Genomic DNA, 23529 nt, shown 5'->3' with positions numbered 1-23529 from the left:
AGATATATAAATCAACATGTGTGTATTTGTATTCAGCCTCCTTTCCTCCACCTGTGTCCAGTTTAGTCTACGTCCAAATCCAGATGTTCAGGGAAATTTCCACAGGCTTGTTTGAGAACATTAGAGAACAGGCCGCAGAACTTGAAAGGAGGGTTATGTTATAAAACAGTAGCCCAAGCTTCAAACATGTCAGACATACCCCCAAAAGACTTGCAGCTGTAACAGCATCAACGGTGGTAAAGAAAGGTGCGCTGAATACAAATGTGTCCCAGTCTTTTCACATTTCTGTCTGAAAGGAGTTCCTTCACAATTGTGCTCTACTTTGTTTTTGTCTATCACATACAATCACAATAAAACACATTGAGATTTGTGGTTTTAACATGAAAAAAATGACCAAATTCAAGGGACATGACTTTATTAAAGCAGTGTAAATGTCCAAGCTTTTAATACAACCTGTCCAAGTAGAGAAACTTAGTTTGACCATTTCTCTCAGGCAATTTTACTCAAAGATACCTTTGATTTGGGTTTTTTCATCTTAAATAAAGCAATACTATGAATGTAATGTCGAGTCATTCATAAAACATCTTTAAAAACCAGAAGTTTAAATCACAATTTCTAAAAAGACATTGCGGTTCAAAATTGATTGCAAAAACACAGCAAACATAATGTTCTTCATGCTGCTGTAGCTTACAGGCTTGTTCCTGGATGTAATTTTATGTGAGTACGTTGTAACCTTCAAAACACCTCTGTTCAATGACAAAGCAGAGGGGAGATAAATCAAGTTAATATAAAAGGACTGAAAGTCAGATACCTAATGAGGAGAGGCGCCTAATAAAATATCTTAAGCTAAAAAAGAATAAAGAAAAGGGAGAGAAGAGTCATTGTTTTCCCACCTTCTTACGTCAGGGAAAGAAAAAAAAGAAAAAAAATCAGTGCAGATGACAACGCCCAACAGCAGCTCTAGGCAGTAAGCAATTATGAAAGATGACAGCTTGTTTCCTTTCTATGCAACTTCAGCCACATGACCACTAACAACACACAAAACATGTTGGCAAATACTGCATTTCACCAAGTCTTACAATTCAGGGCAGCTTCAAATTAAACCTTAACTAAACTATATTTGCTGCCTGGAAACCTCATGTTTGCTTACGTGTTCTCCATCCGACCTCACATAAACATGCAATTCAGCTGTTAGTACCAATTCACAGGCAGTAGTTAACCACATATTACAGTAAAAAGGTGTTGACTGACATACAGACACATGAAGGCATTAATAACCCGAGCGAACACACAAAATGTCAAACGAGATGTAAAGATCCCACCCATGCATACGGCATACAGTCACTTTAATAAGCTTTTAATATTTTGTGAAAAGCGGTGATTACTATCAATTTTAGTTTGTTACCATCTTTTGTTTTATTGGTAACTATGGGGAATAATAGATGCCTAAATATGCAGTGTCCTACCTAATGTTCTTGATTTGTTAAAGTGCCTCTAACAATTTAATCAAACTCAGCCCGTCTCCACCAAGAACGGTCAGTATTGTGGATACAAGAAAGGTTTCACAGTGATAATAAAAGTCCCTCAAAAACAAATTTGTAACCAAGCTGAAAATAAAATGACAGGGAAAATGTTTACTTATTAACTTGCATCCAAACATTTAAACAAAGATTCGAAACATGCAAGCATGAAGAAAACATTATAAAGAAATGAGATCAAAAGTTCCAAAGATTTTTATTTGGTTCTGTGAAAAATTCTCTAAATTGAATCTTCTTGTAAAAATCGCATGTAATGTAAAACACTGTAAAACTGCAGTTTTTACTGTGTTTGATATTACAAGTAAAATACTCTGATTTATAGGTAATATGAGAGTAGAGTTGAACACATAAACGTATATGAATATGATATATGGATATAAATGTTCAGATCTTGGTTAAACTGTTTTCTAGACCATGTATGTTATGCTGTTGATCCAACAAATCTCAGTTTTTATGAAGAATCGTATTTATTTTCTATCTTAACAATAATATTCCCATTAAAAGAGAGAATGCTCTCGCTGCTGCAGCTCCCTGTCTGTAAAGAGGAAACACTACTTGTTAAATTTCATTACATCAAAACAAAGCAACATATTTATATAGCAGAAAAATAATTTCTTTTTTGAATGGAATTAAATAATCTATCTGATTAATTGTGATGAATCGATTATTGAAATAACAAATTTAGTAATCAAACCAGGGGTGGAAATTAGCACCTGCCACTGGCCAAATGCGGGTAAAAATATGAAGTGGCGTGTAAATTGGAGCAACACACCCCATTGAACAGAAAAAAAAAGCTGCTTTCAGTTTGAACTTCTGTCCAGAGGAGGACTAACCGTCTGGAGTCCAGACTGATGCACATACTGTCCATATGTCTGCACATGAGGATTGTCATACTTTAACAAAAAAATAGTAAATTAAATATAATTTTTATGACCGCAACAGCCCATTGGTTGATTTTATTGAGGTTATAAAAAGAGTCATTTCAGCTAACTAGAGTTCGAGAAAAGTGAGCAGACACAAGATGGGGCGGGTCAGAAAAACATTTTAAGAAAAATTTTAAGAAAAAGAATTTATTTATCTGCATCTAATAATGTATTTCTAATATTGGATAAAAAGAAAGGCACATTGGCATATTCTTAAATGATGAAGAGTAGAAACCAGAAAAAGACATCAGGATATCTGTACTTCAGCAGAATCTACAAGCTACACCTTGATGACACAGTGCCTCATTTATTGGGTGAACCAAATAAAACACAAATGACTCACTCATATATGTTTCTCTTATGATCCCACAGATGCATGCTTTTGGTTTGCACAATCACACAGACCAAACAAAAATGCCTGGGTTTGAACGCCGCGGTAGATTGACAAATCCGAGCTAAGCAAAGAGAAGGGGGCAGGAGATATTTTATCCCAGTTGTGGCATCTACAGATGATTGAATATGTCCTGCAAATGTAAACATAAAACAGGCCAAAACAAAGGGAGGAAGTTGAGATTTTATGTTTAGCTTCAGCTTTCTTTCACAGGATCCATCAGATGTTTGAATATGTGTAAATTAGCATGAAGAAACAAATGAGGAGTAAGTAAGAAGTACATTAGGAAACAGAAGATACTGACTAACTGCATGTAAAGAATGACTGCAGCAGTGCACCTCGGCATGCACAAATGGCAAGACTAATTGTTCCACAAACAGGATGACATGGGTGGAGATTTCTGTGGGGGCCTGTTAGGCTACAACCAATCTCCATCAGTGGGCTTGTCTCTTCTTTTCCTGCACTGCAGCAGTACCAGAAAAAAAATTAAATAAGGAATGAAGGCTAAAGAAAAAAAAAGGTTGAGGGGAACGGTAAGCAGTTCACACACAGCCCCTTATCCTGGGCCTCCACAGACAGACACAGAAAGAGCAGCTAGAAGGCGGACAGAAGCTGAGTCTTTGAGAGAGTTAAGTAGCCCTCTCAAAGCGGGGCAAGTCTGCACAACGGCCAAAAGATGGGCTCTTTGAAAAACGCAGGAAAAACTTAAAATCACATGATTTTATTGATAGCCCTCTTTTAGGGTCCATGTTTTTGAAGCATTAAACTTAATCCATTCCCAAATAAAAACCATGCTGCTCTGGCAAGAAGAAATCTGTACATCTCACAGGGCAACATACATTAAACTATTAGAAATGCATAAACATTAATCATTATGGACACTATAAAACAATTTTTCTTAGTTTCCTCTTTTTTCTTAAGAAATAAAAAGATTATTATACTGCACACATGTCTAGTAGAGGTTTATATGTTTTTGCTTGTGCACACAATCTTGGCCAGTAAAACTGATTCTGATTTTATCCTATTTTTAAGGAAGTTTTACTGTTTGATGTAAATTTATTGCCAGCAAATCTTTGCATATATTTTTGAAAATCATAAATGAAGTATGAATTTTGTTTACCCTAAACACTTTCTTTTTTCTCAAAAAAACAAAAGAAAAACCCTGGAATCAAAGCTCATATATTTTCCAGGTATTGACTTCAATCTGCATCAAAAGACTTTAGTCAAAGTTTAAAAAACAACAAAAATGGCTGTCACCTGCTTGCAAAAAGTTGCTAAATAGTTTTACCAAATACCAAAGTTCAAAGTTTTGGAGAGGTTTTTAAGACAACATAAACAGCAGTTTCAGTCGCCTCAGTTTTTCACCTTTATAACCAAGAAAGCCATTGTTTAATTAAAAGTAATAACAGGAGCGAGTAAAGCTTTCCGTTTGGTTTCATTTAGTAAGAAAAAAATAAGAAAGAAACATTGATCCCCATTTGTTACCAATTTTAAATCTAACTTGGGTCACATCATCAATTCTGCTTTTCCCAATTGAGGGAATAACTTTTTGGTGGAGCTCGGTGCTTTCCATGTTGTTAAGATTCTCCTTGTGGTGGTGCTAAAATAGCAGTGGTTGTTAAGCACATTGTAAACACAAGATGAGGACAAAAGCTTATACAGAACTACAGGAGCTGAAGAGACTATAAACATCACAAGATGCGGTACTGAGTACCTTACCGAGGGGGAAAAAACAGCAAGAAGATCAGTTAAAATGTGTTAAATCCTCTAATTGACAATGACAACTAGGCAAAGGGAATGGCTGGGAATCATATTCAGTCTGCATTCGTACAGGCACAATCCAGCTGGTCATTTGTCAATATTTTTTGTGGGAAGAGGGAATAACTTTCTCAAACAAGTTGCACCAAATTTGTTAAAACACAAAAATGAATTCATAAACCTGCTGCCTTCGGTGTTTGTTTGGTAATTCCCATATTGCTAAAACAGTGGTGGATCAGTGCCATGCTAGTTTGTGCTCACACACACACACAAATGTGATTGTGGAATAGCAGGGGTGTGACTGGTTAGAGTGGTGTGTTTTATGTGTGACCCGACAAAACCAACGGGCGTTACTGAAATCAAACCAAATATTATGAATTTTAGCAACTGACAAGAAGCTGTACCTGTGACTCACATAAAGCGCTATTGGCTCCATTACAAAATCAGTGGTGCATCAGCTTACCCTGGTTATACTCTGGAAGCTTACACTGATATAAAGGAAAATAGACTGTAACTTGGACAAAGCTCTCAATTTTAGTCAATCCAGTTTCTTGTTAAGAGCTAAAATGAACAGGAAAGAAGAAAGGTTTTACTCACAATATGCTAAAATACAATTAGCATTATTAGCATAGATAGCTTAACTAAGTAAACAGAAGGCTTTGTAAAGAAAATAAATTACGTTATATGTGAAATTGTCCACATAGTCTCAACATTTCCAAACCATGCATTTTCCTTAGCAAACACTGGTTGATAGCTCGAAAGGACAAACAGTGCAGCTTTGCTGGAACACCTTCTACCTTTCCATTATCTGCTGAAGCTTTGCTCCATGTCACAGCCTAAATATAAAATCAGTTTCCTTTTAAACAACCAACTACACTTCTGTGTGTTCTCTGAAACTGAATTTCCACACCACAGAGCGCCGTTGATCGTAAAACAATTTACGATCATTTTTCAGCATCCATATCGATCACTAATGACGACCAATCAGGCTGATAATCATTAAAAGCAAAAATAATTTTATTTATATAGCACATTTTTAGCAACAAGGCAATACAAAGTGCTTAGCCTCTGTGTGTTATATAGCACCTCATACAGAGCACATTTCCTCAGAATCAGTCTAGTCATTTGTACACTAACTTCTACAAAGGAAAAAATGACTGTACACTAAGAATTTAAGCTGTTTTATGGTTACACCCTGATTTATCCTGTTTAATTTTAAGTCACTCTGGCAAACAAGTAACGAAGAAATGAATCGGGCTGATTGGCCTTTCTGTGACCCACAGGCACAGCTTTTTTCCGGCTTTGCTCTCCCACCCACTTTTTTGAGAATGACATAACTTCAGACCTCTGCTCTTGTGCTTTGGGATGGGTAAGAGCTTCTGTAAGCTAATGAAAGTATGTACACTGAAAAGTACAGTCCAATGTTAAACATATACCGTCTGGAAAATGTCTGGCTCACAAGGAGCCTAATTTTTCTGCATGATGTTATTCCCCAACACTGCTGTATTAGCCTTTCAGGGCAGAAAAAAAGCACATAATCTGTCATCAATCGGCCTTCAGAGGACGGAGGATTTGCAAAGAAAAACTCTGTAATGTTTTTCAAGAAGAAACTATGGCGAAGAAATTTTAACATGTTCTACCTATGTTGGATCACTAGTGACTAAAACGTCATTGACAAATTATTGCACGTGGTATCAAAAGAGAAGGACAGCACAAGACTTTTAAACATTAACTATGTTTCCCATCAGGCTACCGTCAGTAATGGTTGTGTTATCACAAAATATACAATAAATGTATGAGTAAGGGTGAAAAAATAACCTTCACAATTAATTTAAAGATAAACTTACTTTCTTCAAACACTGGAATAAATAGGAAAGATTTGTCAAACAATATATACAAAAATAATTTAAAATTTTAGTGCGAAATGAATTCTACTTTGACCTTTAATACCAAGATTCACTGACTCAATCTACCACAATGTGGATCCACTTAGTGTTACACTTTTTGTAGTTCATCTCTCTGGCTTTTATTTGATTTGTGTCACTAACCGAAAATAAAAAAGAAAATTAACAAAAATTTAAGGCCTTATTCTTTCTTGTTCTTGCAAAACCAACAGAAACAGAATTATATACACATTCATTGTGAATTTAAACAAGTAAAATAAAAACTCTAAAACTCTGCATTTCTGAGCAGTTTCTCCGTGTCTCAGCGAGTTCTCTTTTATCCAAGCAGCAGATGCAGCTTTGCCTGCCGAGAACTGAGTATCTACCCCCTGGCACGGTAACGCTGGGCTTTGCCAGACCACAACGTTTTGCACAAACCTTGTGATCTATGTTAGTGTTTACCACCACAATTCATTCAGATGTGGAGCTCGGAAACCTTGTAACTCCATGGGAAGTACACATGTTTCAATCGGTGACCTTAAACGGTGAGGTGAGCCTTTACTGACATTCATCTCATCAAGCACCTTAGGGGATTCGAGCAGATCTAATCACATCAGCCACAAGACCAAAGCTCCTACTACACTTCTGCTGGAGCTACACAATTACTTCTCATAAGGAACCCATTAGCTCCTGTTTAGCACATTCGCATGAAGGAGGGAGAAGGAGATTGGGATTTATGGGAAGAAAGGAAAGGCAAAAAAAAGGGAAAGTAATTAGACATGCAAGTACCACAGCAGAGTCTTTTCTCAGTGTTGTTCCCAAGTTATTCTTCCCATTTTGAACAGCTTTTGAAACCTTCCATGTTTTGCTACTGCAAACACCTGGTGTCTGTTTCATCAAAAAAATAAAATACCACACAGGGAGTGATATGTTATGTTTGAAACATTCAGGGAATCTAGCTGGTATCACACTGAGGAAAATTCAGGAGGAAAGCAGAGCATTTGAGTTGTTTTTGTAACAAAGGGACAAATGAGTTGATTTAAAAGCAGATTTCTAAACTGCCGATGTTCCTAACATGGCAGCACAGATTATGTTTTTAAAAAAATGTTCCTGGTGCTGTGTAAACTGGTAATTAGATCCATTATAATACCTTCAACCGGGTTTAACCCGGTCTAACTCAAATTTAAAACATTCCTGGCAGCAGCTTTGTCCTTTTCTAAAAAACTCACAGATCAGCTAGCTCGTTAGCTAACTAACATTAGCAGCTTGTTGCGGCTAGTCTTAACCACCTTGAGTCACAGTGAGTGAACATTTCTGCACATAGCTCAAACTTCTGCCTGACAAACATGTCCCACTAGAAAAAAACTACATAGAATGAGATTAAATAGACCTGCCACGACAAAATTTAAGACCTCATATTAAGACCTGCAGTTGGTCTTATCGAATGTGAAACAATTTAAGGCTTGAATTTTAGGTAAATGAATTTGAGACTTTTTAATGATGTGTGGACACTGTGTGTAATACTTTAATTCTTAACATCATTGACATAATTTGACCCTTTACAAAATATATAATAAGTACGTGCAAAATGTTGCTTTCAAGTGCTTTTTGTGCAGAACACTTCCATTTCTGAAGTGTTTTGCACTTATCACCCGTCTTTAATAAGTGACGGGTGAGTTTGTTTTAGTTTCCAAATCACAGCTCTCATTTGGGAGTGGATGCATTTGCAAGCAGTCAAATTTTGTCTTTCTAATAAGCAAAGGGAAAATGTAGTGGTTCTCTTTCAGCCAGCTGGCATGCAATGTGCAGCGACCGGCAATGGAGAGGCAGCATTCCCCTGCTCTATGCTCCATTCAACTGGAGACAACTCAACTCACGTTCTCTGACATCCCAGTAGAAGAAACTACAGAAAGGTAGGAAATATTTTAGCTGTTTTGACACTAACTTTTTGAAACTTTGTTACTAATGACTAGTTTGAATCTATGGAAGAGAGACCAGAGAGGATCAAATCTGTTTCATCTCCCTCCGTCTCCTAGCGTTGGCCTTCAGATTTACAGGCAAGAATTAAAGTAGTGGAAAGCATTTCAACTGGAACCCTTACTGGTTTTTAATCATTTTCAGTGGTGCATAAATTAAGTAGCAAAAGTGGGTCAGATTTTTCAGCTTCATTGATATTCCATGTGTCAAATACATATTTACTCAATATTAATGCTAGCTTAGACTCCAATAATGAAGTGGTCAGATTAAAACAAAACCACAATGCCTCTTGGCATCAAGTAGCAGCAAACTATTACTGAATATTGACAACTGTTATCACTCATCTCTCTAAACCTATTGTGAACTGGCAACTGCATATTCATTTTTAACCATGAAGAATGTTTCTGAATATGAAGTCTGTCTCTCAAGTCTCAAGGGGAAGCATCAACCGGCAGGATCCACTATGTGAGGCACAGACCGCAGGAACAAGAGGCCAGGGTTATGGTGGACTTGGCTTGAGCTGGCCTGCAGATGCCAAAGCCTAGCGGGAAGTGGGGCTACAGGGAGGGGTGAGATGGCTTAGCGGGCCTGGGGGGGCTGAGGGGAGCTGAAGGGTGAAAGTGCAGTTCATCGCAATAAAAGGGTTCTCTGGAATTATAACACAAGATATGATAAACAGACCACTGAAACCTTAGCAGAGTACGATTCTTTTATCATCTTTATTTGTTTTCTTGAAGATAGCGAACTGACATTCATGGTCCACATGATCATCATTTATTAAATAGAAAATTAAAACGGGAACTCTGGCGATGAGAAAAATGAAGCCCAGCTTAAAAAAAAAATCACCTTTAGACATCAAAAGTTAGGGATGGGCTATAATCACTCAAAGGTTATTACAATATTTTTGGGAATTTATTGCAATAACAATAAAAATATTTTATGTTTTCCAAAGTATTTCTAGCCTTTCACCATTTAGAGCCTGGTGAACACAAATACTGCTCTATGAGGAAATAAAAATGCACCCAAAATTAAATAGGCTACTTCATACATACCAGTTGCATAAAGTAGGACAAATGCTCCATCTGAAAGCACTTTAATTTAGGGCTGAAACGATTTCTCAAGTGATTCGAGTACCTCGATTATTAAAATTCGTCTAGGAAAATTTGTCTGCCTCGAAGCTTCGTTAAGTTATATTTTATTATTTAAAGCACCGTGTTCTGGCCAGGTTATTACTTGTGTTGCCCAGCGCTCTGACTTCCGCCCGAGTTGTTGACGAAAGCTAAGTGTTAGCAGCATAACGTCCGGTTTTCAAGTTCGCCCTGGGAGGATTTTATTGATTGATAATTATGTCCGGGTCTTTGTCGTTTTTCAGAGGACCAATAAACATCCTTAAAATGACTGGCGCAATGCCTGGAGTATGGCAGGTTTTCTCCTCCCAGATCTGCTGCCTGGTGGCGGTTCAGAGCGAACAGCGGGGAAGAGCGCTGCAGGTGTATTTATACAGGTGAGCGGATAGACTGAACACGGTGGGCAGCTGCACATTAGATGATTAACGTAAGTAGCTTTACTGACGAACCGGAAAATTTATTTCATATCATTCTGGTCGCAACAAATGGGTGGCGGAGCACACGGTGGCGGTACGTAGCTGGTAGATGAGTTTCCATGTGTGACAAACGAAGGTGTCAAATCCCGTCGCTAACATAAACACAAAAGCTATAAATGTCTGGGCAAGGTGAGAGTTCATCTATTAAATTGACTGAAGATGAATGCATAAACGAAAAGCTGGACTATAGACATTTTTATAAGCATATTTGTGAGCCTGCCTCTTTATTATTAAATTAATATAACTTCAGATTCTTCCAGAGCAACCTTCAGGTGCCTCCACAGCTTTTCATTCAGCTCCTGTCTAAACAACAGCTGCAACAGCAACAACTCTTTTTCCAATTATTTTTTTTTGAGTGGGTGTACTCATATAAACATGCCATTTTTATTTACATTAGTTGCAAAAGGTCTCAAATGACTATATCATCATTTATCGCAATAATTTCTGAAATAATTTTTCATCCAGAAAAATTGTAACAGGCAACAGTCAATGCCAATGAAAAGTGACAAAATGGTATCTAATGGTCGATGTCCTCCAACTGCCTGGACTCCTATAAACGTATCATTTACTTGGTCCAAGACACAGATTTATACAGCTGGAAATATGACAAAGTGCACCAAAAAGATTCAAACATGTAAAACAGGGAAAGGTAAATGGTGAGTGAGCTAAACTGCTGATTGTGTGTTCACTCACAACAGAGGTACAGCAGCAATCAAGTAATATCACAATTTCCAAGAACAAGGTGAAGTCAAGCAAACATACTAATTGTGCCATAAAGTCATAATTTGGACAAATATCACTGCATTATCTTAAAATTAAAACACGTCATCTTTGTAAAGTCATGGTTACACTGGCACTGCAAGGTTGGAAGATAGTTCAAGTATAAATCCAGCTAAGCAAAAAAAAAAAAGAACAGGGGAAGAGGTAGGCGATTAACGGCCTCATATAAAGGCTCACAATATGTACATCCAAAACAGACCTACAAGATATTAAGAAAACATTACATTTTTACCATTATTGTTATATATTCCAGCTTTTCTTTTTATTAGGTTTGACCAACTTTTTCCCTCTTTTGCAATATTGTGATTACAATATTACAAACATTGATACTGTGATGAATTGTTATTCAGTATCTTGTGCATCTCTACTCCAGAACATATCATATGATGATCAAAGTCTGGGTGAACATTAAATTAAATCAACAATGATGTTCCACACAAAACCTGCTCTTTACAGATTACTGCATTTTAAGGGAATTATAGGAATTCAAAAAGAGGGGTACCAATATGATAATGGCAAAGGACTATTTGGGTGAAATATTTCAAAGGCTATAATACATCTCTTGTATGCAATAAAACCATTTGCCATAAGCAGGTATAGACAGGTTATGGATGGATGGAATATTTAACCATTTATATGGTTAATAAAATGCAGTTTACCAGCTTGCATTTAATCAAAAAGTCTTAATAGCTGCAAGAAGGGTTGTTGACACCACATATGTGGCCTATATGAGAGAGCGGTAAGTAAAAAGTTATTGTTGAAAGAAAGTCTTGTTGTTTACCACAACTCATACAGAAATTAGTTGAACTGATCAAATGAGGCCAAAATATAACTTTCTGGATTAAATATAAAAACCAACACTGCACATCACCTTCAATACACCATCCTGACAACAAAACACAGTGGCAGCATCATGCTAAAAGCCAGACAGAATCTAAGGGAAGTTGGGTTGAACTAAAAATATGGTAGTCCTGGAGGAAAACTTGTCAAAGGCTGCAAGACTTGAGACTGGGTCACCTTCCCACAGGAGAACAACCAAAAATATACAACTAGAGTTATGCATGTTCACTTGTTAAAATCCAGATCTATATCTGGATAATAATCTTTGGCAACACCTCAAAAATACTAAAAGAGAAGTGCTTTCTATCCAATCTAAATTAGGGTTTTTTTTTGCAAATAATACAGAAAAAACATTGAGCCTTTACGCATGCAGCGTAAAGGCTTTAATAGATAATCCTCCTGAAAGCACTGAAATTGAAGCACAAGGTGGTTTGTGCAAAGTATTGACACGTTAGGCCAGAGTAAATATGAGTGTCACATTTTTCAGACTTTTATTTGTAGAATAATTTAACAACAAAGCATAACTGTCCTTTTTGCTCAACAAGTATGCGCTACTATGTGTTGGCCTGTCACATAAAATCCTAATAAAACACACAAAAAAAATGAACGGGTGTTGCAGGACAGCGTAAGAAAAAGTTCAAGAGGTATGGATATTTATGCAAGGCACATTAACTCTACATTAGCTTCTCTATCTCCATGTCTACTCCAGCCTTTATGAGACTCGGTCTTGTTGTATTTTACTGCAGTCTCCCACAAGACTGAAAACGTCCAGGAATGAGAAAGGTTGAATTTACACACCACCTAAAATTTATACAACGATATTTCAACCATCTGCAAAAACATGTTGGACTACAGCAATCTGATAGCCTTGATTCCCTTTTTTTTATTATTATTATTATTTTATTTTATTTTTTTTATCCAACTGCGTATTTGGATTTAAGGGGATTTGCACAACAGCCCCTGCTGTGGGCAAGCAGACATACACATGTGGAATGTGGAGGGAAGCATCTGTCTATAACAATAACACACACATCTACACACACACAGGGAGAGAACAACAAGGCTAGCTTCGAGGCCAAAATGCTAGATGGATCTGTAATGTAGAGTACCATGACATCTCTATGTAAACACAAAGCAAAGTGCTGTAAAATACAGCTTGTTACACACGAAGGATGATGAAAAAAGTCAGTGGTGCGTTTAAGTGTCACTGAGGAGAGAGGGAGTTTCTTCTTACCTGATGTGGCATATCAACGTTCACTTTGTGGAGTTCCAAAGGGGGGCCCAATTTTTGAAGCCAGGTCGCCGAATTTCCCAATACAATTAAGCTGAAGGCAAGGTTTTTCAGCAACTTCCTCGCGTTTAGCAGAAAAAACGTTTTCCCCCCGGTTCAAAGCAAGTCTGTCAAAAGAAAGGAAAGAAGAGATGAATTAGAAAGGGCTACCTTGTGGTCAGAGATGGTGGGGGATGGGGATGCTGACGTCCCGTTATTTCGTGCACGGGCACAGCGTACCTTTAACGTGACTGTGTAAATCTGACCACCCACTGGTTGCTTTGTTGGATCATTAGCCGCAAAACAACAGAAACCCACTCCGGGAATGAGGTTTTTGGAGCTTTCGCGAATTGTTAAGGGTCATGTGGGACACACGCTCACCCATACAACACTTTCGTTCAACCAAAACTTCCAAGTTGTCGCTATAATTGCCCGCTGCTGGCTATCCTCGCTCACTGCGCAATTTTGAGTTAAAAAAAAATTAAGAGAGTGAAACCATAACAGCGGTGTGACACAAACACACGAGTGGGAGAAAAGCTTGTTTAGCAGCAGGCTACGCAGACGTATCCATTTGCGACACGAATTAAGTCGGGTTGCGAGAAGAATTGTCCATGTGCCAGGACGCACGGCCATATTTATTTGCTACATTTTAAAAGGAGTTTGTTTTTTTTCATCCTTCCCCTCTCTGCGCGCACATAGACAGAACCAAAGAGACAGAGCAACAATGAAGTCTCGGAGATAAGCAAGCAGCCAAAAAGAAAGAGAAAAGCTGAGTTCGGCTACCAGCAGCGGTATGTTGAAAATGTCCCCCGAAATTAACCCAAGCTGTGTGTAAATGTTACAGATGCGCGGCGGCTGCGGGGCGCTTTTCCCCGCCGGGACAGAACTGAACGGGGAGAAGCGCTCGTGACATCGTTATATCACAAATACTGCACGCGGCCGGAGACCAATAACAACAGCTAACGTTAACAGCGGCTGCACACTTTGCTGGCCTCACCAGCAGCAGCCCCTGTGCTTCTAGGCACTTCTCTGCAACACGAAACGACAGGGTGCGTTAACTACAGTGCCACGACAGCGATAAGACGCCTTCCTCTGCAGTCAACAGACCCAAGCTTTAAGAAAGTGCAAAACAACTTACATTAGTTCACGCGAAGAACAACGTTAGCTTACACCCCGTCAGTCCATTTTTTTTTATCTGTATAGCCACAGATGGACAGCACTTCTACATAGTCCCGCCCCCACCATTTCCCAGTCAGGCATATCTATACATATATATTATTCGCCCCTGTATCCAATCACAGCACACCACTCTTTAATGGCGTGCACTCCCATTGGCGGATACGCCTGCCAATCAAATTCTGAGATTTTTGGTCGTTCCCACTATATAGGGGTGTGTCGTGACGTACCGGATAGCCTGCTAGAGGACATACGTTCAAAATGTATATATTTAACCTATATACTATTTCTTCGTGAGGAAATGATTGCCTAACGGTCTCTGTGTGCTTTAAAGACTTTACAAATTAGCTTAAACATCCTATATGTTAAAAATTGGGAGACGTTTTCAAACGATTTTATGCTTTTAACCATCTTTTTGAAGACATACATTACATTACTCTGTTTCTTAACTTTTCTACTCACCTTAAATCTTTATCAGACTTGACCTAAAAGAGACAAAAATATCTCAAAATAACTCAAGCTCAGTCAGATTGGATGGAAAACATCTAGGAATGACAATTTTAAAGTCTTATCTTATGAGTTTGTATTTTGTACATTCTCTAAACTGCTCCATTGTAGCTCAGGGGATGTGCTTTGCATTCCCATAACATGATGCTGCCACCACCATGTTTCGCAGTGGGGATGGTATGTTTTTAAGAGAATGAGCAATGTTGGCTTTCACTTCTAAGTGAATATGTTTGTATATGTTGCCAATGCCATGTTTTATTATTTGAAATTTGTTCTACTATTTCACTTCCTAATAGTTTTTAGACATATTGTTTAGAAAGACCTTTTGGGGACAAGAGCTGTAAATTAGCTTATGCATGGGACTGTTGTTTTATTCAGCTTGTCTATATTATTGTGTGTTTGTCCCTATCAAACAAACCTAATAAATAAGTACATGTACAGGTAATTTTGGTCTCACCACAAGCTTTTTTGTATCTTTCACACAGGTTGTGGCGAACTTTAATTTGATTTTTACTGTTTTTTTGTTTGTTTTTTCAAATGTCACACCAATGTTATTTTGTCAAATGTGTAACCCAGTAAATCACAGTGAAGTGTGATTTATTGGTTATAACCTGATGGAAAATGAAAAACAAATTAAGCAGTATGAATTCTTTTGCAAAACACTGTTAATGCTTTATGCCACACAAAGTTTAAGTCCTTAAAAAAACAGGGGAAACATATATAGTGCTCTTACTTTCCATTTTACTGTTAAGCATGCTATGTGATGCTATATTTCTCACAATGAATTATTGATACTTTACCTATCCATAATATATGAAAGTTCCAGCATGCTTATCTGTGTCTCTAGTTTGTACTTGAAACTACAGTAGTGGTAACCGATAGTACAGATTCCACATGCTGAAAGCAGGACAGGTTAGCAGAGAAACCCTCTTAACAACCAATTAGGCTGTCTATGTCGTATACATTGAGACACAGCAGACCCAATTTGTCTCTGTAGTGTAGGATAGTGGAGGAGTTCAGAGGGAATGATAGGGCTCAGTGTGTCAACCTGCAAGATCATATGAAAGCCCATCAATCATCACGTTACCCACTCTGTAATTAGTAGTGATTCCTTCCATATAGCCATATCGCTTATCCAGAGGGATTAAAGGGCAGCAGTAGCATTAAGAAACCCCTCTTTTCTTAGTCTTTTAAAAAAAAAATTACATGAATTTGTAACAAAAAAAGAAGCTACAAGAGGGGACCTATAAGTATTATATAATTTTCTTCAATAAATGAAGCAATGATTGAAATGAGTCAGATAGACCATGTATGTAACCAGATTTGTATACCCAATGTATAAAATGACATAATCCTTTTCTTTAATTTCTTTTCACTAATTTAATGTCACATTAAATCAATGTCATCTAATTTAAAGTCACTACATTAAATTAGACTAAACTTACCTGTTTTAGGTTAGTTAAGATGACCACGCTTATTTTTATTTGACCTAGATAGAAAATAAAGGAGAGAAGGAATGTTATATTGCTTCTGTAAAATTCACTTAAACAATCTAGGAAATCCCAGATAATGTAGTAGTGATGTAGATAGTTCTCAACATTTAAGCTCAATGAATCAAAACTAGTGGATGCATCTGAAGGTAACACATAAATACACTGCTTCCATTTCACATCACAGTATATCTGACATTAGCCAAAAAAGATAAAATATTGAAATTATTACTATTATCATTATAGTAACAAAAACAGACAAATTTTGACAGTTTTCCATATTTTCATGTAAAACCTGTGTAAAAGTACAGAATTTCCACAACAGAATGAGACTATTGATAAAGATTTTTTTGTTGTTGTCATTATTGTTTGTTTTTGGGGTTGAAAAATTGCCTTTTTCTCTTCACTTACTATTAATGTGAAATTCAACACATTAATAGTCAATGTGTTGAGATGTGAGATATCTTTTGTCACATTTCTTTGATGAAAGAGATGTGTTTATTCTCTGTTGTCAAAGTTTGATGTTATTGCTTATTGTAAAACCAAAAGATAGAAAAAGAAAACTACTAAAAATGTATTATCTAACCAGGTTACACAGACATGGCCTGTCAGGTCACACAGGAAGAGAAGAAGCCAATATTTTTTTTAAAAAAGCCACATTTGTGTAAATAAACACAAAGACAGAGAGCTGAAAAAATGGTTATTTAGCAACTCTCACAAATAAATAAGCAAATATTTGTAAGCCTATAACTAACAAAAGCAAAATCATATCTCACAATTCTGGCATGGCATTAAGTAGAGTAGAAATATTTTAGTATTGCTAACTGAACTTCAATAGTAAACACTGAAAATGACTAAATGTCAGACAGAAAGGTTATGTGGATTATTTTATACAGTCCATGTACGTAACCAGATCTGTTTTACGGTTTTCATGGAGTTGTTTTGAAATCTTGAATTTGCTTTTTACACAATGTAAAAGAAGGCTTCAAAAAGTCATTGCTACAATATAAACAGTTGTGTGTGTTTTTTTTTTTTATCACAACAGTCCTTTTCAGTTCAAATCACTAAAAGCCTGACATGATTTTTAGACCTTCAGAATATAATTTCTATTGCCTCTGACCAGAATCTGTCTGGCACTCACACCAGGTCCCATAAAATTATAACGGCGTGTAGGGGTGCGCAACCATTCATGAGGAATGACAACTGTGTGAGAGAACGGTTTGTTCACACATCTTTCTTCTTTTTTTTAAAAGATTACCATTGTTATGGAACGGCACTGCTCTTTCATGACAGGAATGTCGGAGCTTCTTGGTGAGACAGCAGATTTGCAGATTGACTTGTTTCAGGCCCCTTTGCAGCTGTCATGTTCTTTATTATGTTAATCATGTACGACTGAATGGACGTTAATTAGCATGCGTGGTTTTTGTTAAAGATGTGCATTAATCCAGGACAGTTACATCTATGTAATATTTGCCAGTCAAAATAAAACTTATTTAATTACAGAAAGCAGAAATAGCATTTGTGGAAGTGTTTTGAAATGTTTTCTTTGTGATTTCAGACTACTTGTTATGCATGGGTGTGTGTGTGTGCATGTACACACATATAAGCGTGTGTGTGTCTGAGCTCGATGTTTTTCCTTGCAGCCTGCTTGTGTGTACATGTGCTGGAATCTAGGCCATCCCTTGTGGCTTTGTGTCTGAGAGGCAGGTCGGTCTATATATGAGGGGCACATGGGCGTGTTTCTGTTTGGGGTGCATGCGCAGATGGAGGGAAGGGGGGCAACTTCATTTTCCTCTATGGTTCTATGTACATAAAACATTAAAAAAAAACAGAAAGAGTTTTGGGTGTTGGAGATGATTTCGCTGTCTTGGAGTGTTTCCAACAACAGAAAGAGGAGACAGTCTGACTGAACACACACTCAAACACACACATTCTCTGCAGCTTTCTTTTCCCTCACCAGCTTCCTTCCTAGAACTATGAATCTCTCCATCTCGCTCCAAAGCCCCCAACTCCAAAAACCACCGCCTTCTTCTCTCCAACTCGCTGGGTGAGTCGAGGAAACAGCTGGAAAAGCAAATAGTTGCGAGCAGGCCCGAGTTCTCCGTGGCCCGCTCGCTGGCTCTCCAACATGATTGCATTTTAGTAGGAATGAATACGGTCCTCACACTGAATCTCTCTGCTGCATGCAAACATCAAGAAAACCAGAGCGGCGGCACAAACTGGAGAGAAACTCCTGAAAAATCCACGTCTGTTTTGACCTGGATAGATATAGAACGAGGTTCAAAAAAGGGTTGAAATAAAGTGTTAAAATACAGAGCAGCATTTGACAAATATAGTTTTGAATCACAGTCACATGTGCAGTTGAAAGATTTACTACAGTGTCATCTGCATGTGCAATGAATTTCTAGAGGATGCACACAGAACGGTAACTAAATAACCAACTCATTACCTGGCAGAAAGGTGCAAACACCCTGAATATTTTTTAATACAAACTCTACCACATTTTAACAAAATTTAGTATGATAAACCAACCACAAAAAAGATTTTGTAGTTGTAAAATGAAATAGAAATCATATATTCTGAAAAGTGTGCCCCCTGAGCTAATTCTTGTAAGCCACATTTGGCTACAGTCACAGCTGCAAATCTTTTGGGGGGATGTCTCTGCCAGGTTTATGCAACTAGAGACTTAATTTCCCCCATTCTTCTTGTTGATATTATGGACAACCCTGAGCATCTTCTTCATGAAACTGTTAGAAAGTCAGAGGGTCTTCAGTCAGAGGCTTCTTCCAATTTACTGTATTCCATTTTGGTTTCACCTGACCAAAGCTCAGAACAGATGGGCAGTTATCACACCGTTTAACAATATTATACAATTTCCTTTTATCATTCTAAGATTTATGTTAATCTATGTTAATTTACATAATAGTATTTGTAACTTCAAATATTAAAATTATGGTTAGTTTTGTTACTTTTATGGTTTTCTCTCCAACTGTTGATTTCACAAAGGCAGCAATAAATGTCAATATCTGAAAGGGGTGGTGTGATATATTTTCTAGGCACTTACTGCCGTTTATAGTATAATCAAATAACTATGTTATCCTCAGTTGTTATAAAAGTGCTATATATCAAGTATAATGTAATAGAAATTTTATTTCCTAATTTAATGCCTTGAAATTATGCTTCTGTCTTTTAAGAAGCTTCTTCTCTTTCTGGAACGCCACCATGTTGTGATGATGAGGTCATCACAACATCGCTCCACTGTTAACCCTTTAAAATCGTTTTTACCAGGGTTGCTCTGAGATGTTTGCTAATTGTTGCTAGCTAGTCTGAAGGAGCTGAGTGGGTCAATTGCTCTGTGAGACAGCAGCTCAGAAACTTGGAAACTGCAGCTCAGTGGATTGGTTGCTTCCAGTTAAAGCTAAAAACAAAAGTGGATTTAACATAATAATGCCCCTATAAAAAAATCTGATCATTATGTGCAGTTTAGTGATACAACTGCACTTAATGTAACTTGTGTCCTGACGTAGCCTATTTATTGATTGGGAAATATTTTATTGTTGTGTCTGTTCTTTGACTCCAGGAGTTCACAGTCGTTCCATCTGTTGCAAAAGTAAGTCCATAATTTTGAGGATTCTGATGTGGTTTCATTGGATTTTACTGAATTCAAATTTACATTTTATTTGCAAAAATACTTTAATGCCATATTATTTTCCTGTCATGTGACCCATGGTGTGCACTTTATGCCTGGTTCATCACATGAAATTTCAACTGACAATTTTTTTTGACCCATCAAGAACTCTGTTTGCAGGTGGGGGCAGTGTAGAAGATAAGACTTCCCTGGAGCCCATTTAAAGCGGTGATCATCTGAGTAGGGGGCAGAAAAGTTTTTTATAAAAAGGAAGCAGTAGGCGAATGTGGCTTGTAGTCCGCTGCACTTTCAGTGGTTGAGAAAGTTTGTGAAGCGCTGCTGAAAAAAAAGTCTCTTAGCATTCCAACATCAATAAACTTGACCAATGTTCAAAAAAGCCGCTGCATTCTTTCCACTCAGAAAGCAGGAATTTAGAAAGTGGGGCAGACCATGTACTGCATAGGAGAAGTGTAGCAGCACTGATTAATGGACATCATAGTTATATATTTGGTTGGACAAACACTCAGGTAAATGTTGCCTATGTGAGCTGATTGAGGCTTGACAGCAAAGTCCTTGAAGTGGCAGCATGTATTCTCTACTATTTAAGACTTGTGGCATTTACAGCAAGCTCCAAGAGAAGTTGCAGGGTGGTTTCTGTGTAAACAGTTGAAAAGCAATAAATCACAAGTCCTTTGAAGCCACGTTTAATTGAATCACTTTGCCATCAAAAGAAAATCATTAAAGGAGTTAAAGAATCTGTACACCCTGGAGAAATGGCTTCAACCCAGCAACAAATTGACGTGATCTTCGAAACTTCTGTATTTCTGCAGTAATCTCAGAAAAACATTTGAAAACCACCAGGTTTTCAGATGTTTTTCACAAAATATGAGTTTTTCAGAAAACTCATATTTGACCGTCAGCTGACCTCAGCCACAGCTTAAATCGCTTCATTGATCAGCTGTTTCTTTTCTAAACACTCATTCACCAGGTAGGCAGGAGAAAGATGCAACAACACACTTCAAAAAATATCCCAAATCTGCTTGATAAAATTAAGGCAACTCATTTCAACCAATGTTATTAACTAAATCTGACTATATTTTTTAATTTGGGTTAAAGTTAATTCATTTACACCTTTTACTTCTAGTAATTTAAGTATACTCAAACAGTCATATAGAGATAAATGACCTTTAAAAACGCTAAAATAAAAAAACTTTATAAAAACTTGATAATCAAATCTCTCATTACTACAGTGTAAACTGCATATTTAAATAATTTAGAATTAACCAGTATTAAACATCGTATTCAAATAATAAAAAAAACAAAACAATGTGACAGCTTAAAAATCCAAGTTAATGTTAGATATGATGATCACCAATGTTAAATGCAAATTTGTGTATGAAAAACTAACAGACAAATCTGAAGTCATTTAATGAAACTTTAACTTTGCATTTTCAATAAGAGTAGCTGGTTCATTTTACTGACAAAAAATGTGCATAAATAACATTATTTCATTTCATTTAGCTGAAAAGCTTATTTATTCTGATCAGAAACATAATCATTTTACCAGAATTCACATAATCATTGTGAATTTGTGTCACAACTGTGACAGAATTAATTTTGAGTCACAAAATTAATTGAATTGAATTGAGACAAATCCAATTTGTCTCAATTCAGTTCAATAAATGTCACAAAATTTATTTGTGACACAATTAATGTCACAAATTGTGACACAAAATTAATTGTGACACAAAATTAATTGTGACACAAAATTAATTGCACACTAAGACAAGCAATTCAGGAATGAAATTAAAAAAATTAAAACATCAGAGATTTAAAAAAAACACCTTAATTTCTCAAAATAGTATCTTTTTTCTTTAAATCGAGATTTGTGTAATTTGTCTCACTGACCTTGTGCACATTACATGTTAATGTTGAAATGGTTTAATGCTTCTTATGAATATTTTTGTGTTTTATCAGATGGACCCAGGAAGATTAGTAATGGGTAGTTTACACTAATGGGGATCCTATTAAATAAATAAATAAATACACCAAACAGTTTAATTTCAGATTCAAATAAACAACTTCCACAAAGTTATTACGGTACCTTAGTTATATTTTTGCTTAACATATGAGTTAAAATCTTGATCAGGGAATCATTTTTTTCTTTTCTTTTTTTTTTTTTTACAGCGCATACAGGAGGAGAAAGCTGCTGCAGACCCTATTTTATTAACACTGAGTCCCCTGGTGGTGAGCGGAGTGTCAGGAAGCTGCGAGAGGAGAAAAAAGGAGACAATGAGGAAAAAAAAAACACTTCTAACTGAAAGGAGATGTAATTAAAGGTCTGAAGGAAAGTGGTGATTGGGTGAAATGGGAGGATAAAACCGACTGGGCTGTAAATACGCGGGGGCGAAGGGGTTGTGGGAGGATCAGGCTCACAGTTGGAACGACAGATGACTTCTATTACAGTAAAATTGCTACTTGAGTCGAGTGGTGTTGTAATAAAATTGCAGTCTCCCATAAAAAAATCTAACCGGGATACAAATCTTTAGTCTTTACCTCTCCTAGACGACTTCTGCATCACTTTGAGACAGGCTTTTGTCTCAGATCAAATAAAACAACAGATTCTCGGCCAGGAAACACATGAAGCACGTTGGCATATCGGTCATCTGGAAGGGCTATTTTTGTGTTTGTTTTGTTGTTTTTTTTTTAGTGTGGGTGGAGTTTTTTAAGCTTTCAAATAGATTTGGATTGTTTTTCTTATCAAGTTGATTAAAAAGTAGTCATTTTGAAATTCAATAATTCAGTTTTATATCTTTCTTTATTGTAAAAGTATAATTCTGACCCAATAGTTTTATCCAATTTTAGACCTATAAAATGGCCTTTTATTTGCCTCTTTTTTCCACGCTGCTGTAGAGAACCCATTACGTCTTTCACATCACTGCTTCTTGGACTCAGTTCTGCTTTTGATATGGTAGACCATTGTATCCTTGGTTATGCCATACTGTCAGGATTACAGAACCTAAATAGCAACAGGCTTATTGGAGGAGCTTCAGTCAGACTGAGTGACTCGTTGTCCTCAAATGCTTGCCTCTCTTGTGGCGTCCCTCATGGCTCAATTGTTGGACCAGTTCTTTTTGCTCTCTCAATGCTCAAATGTTAATTGTTAAAGCACATCGTCAGAATTATACGACTGCTTATTATGGCCATTGTTGATAGAAAAAAAAAAAACAAGAGCAGTACATTTCTGCTAAAAATTTTTTAATTTTTAAGATTAATCTCAGAAATTTTCTAGAAAACATTTGGAATTTTCTGAGGTCGAAAAGTCAAACATTTTCAACCTTTGAAAAGTTTTTTCTAGAAGATTTGAGATCTCAAAATTACTGAGTTTTTTTGGAAGAAATTTGCTCCTTTTTTGTCTGCAATGGCCGTAGTACGGTATGTAGAATTTATCACTATGTGGATGACACTCTCTATGTGACACCAGACCTCTTTTGAAAGTCAATTTTTACCTTGAGTGTTTAGAGGAGGCTAGTATGCGATGGGATGAAACCGTCTGAAATCAAACACAGGGAAGATGTTGTATATTTTAGAACTTACATCCAGTAACATTTTGTCCCTTCAAGTTGTAAAATGAAGCCCTTTGTCAGAAGCTCCTCGGCCTCTGGACAATTTCATCTTTTTTTACAAATAGACAAATCCTCCAAGCTTTTGTTTTCTTGTGTGATTAAGAATGATCACAGAGGTGAGTCCACCTCTTTCCTCTAA

At 36.9% G+C, this 23529-nt stretch overlaps 1 protein-coding gene across 2 annotated transcripts in view; it reads right to left on the bottom strand.

The window, feature by feature from the left end:
* LOC102231441 (vitamin D3 receptor A) overlaps positions 1–14205 on the bottom strand; it is an 85810-nt gene extending 71605 nt beyond the window's left edge. Inside the window, exons 1-2 of one of the 2 annotated variants that reach the window (XM_005807648.2) lie at positions 14102–14205; positions 12928–13091 (exon numbers count right to left, since the gene is read on the bottom strand). The gene's annotated coding sequence lies outside the window, so the exon portion shown is untranslated. Of the gene's footprint in view, positions 1–12927; positions 13092–13203; positions 14071–14101 lie in introns of those variants that run through there. The other variant, XM_023326422.1, reaches the window with a different exon arrangement.
* Positions 14206–23529: the final 9324 nt, after the last annotated feature.

The sequence above is a fragment of the Xiphophorus maculatus genome, chromosome 1, assembly GCF_002775205.1.
Source record: "Xiphophorus maculatus strain JP 163 A chromosome 1, X_maculatus-5.0-male, whole genome shotgun sequence".
In the NCBI taxonomy this organism is placed as follows: Eukaryota; Metazoa; Chordata; class Actinopteri; order Cyprinodontiformes; family Poeciliidae; genus Xiphophorus; species Xiphophorus maculatus.
This window is presented reverse-complemented; position numbering and strand designations above follow the sequence as displayed.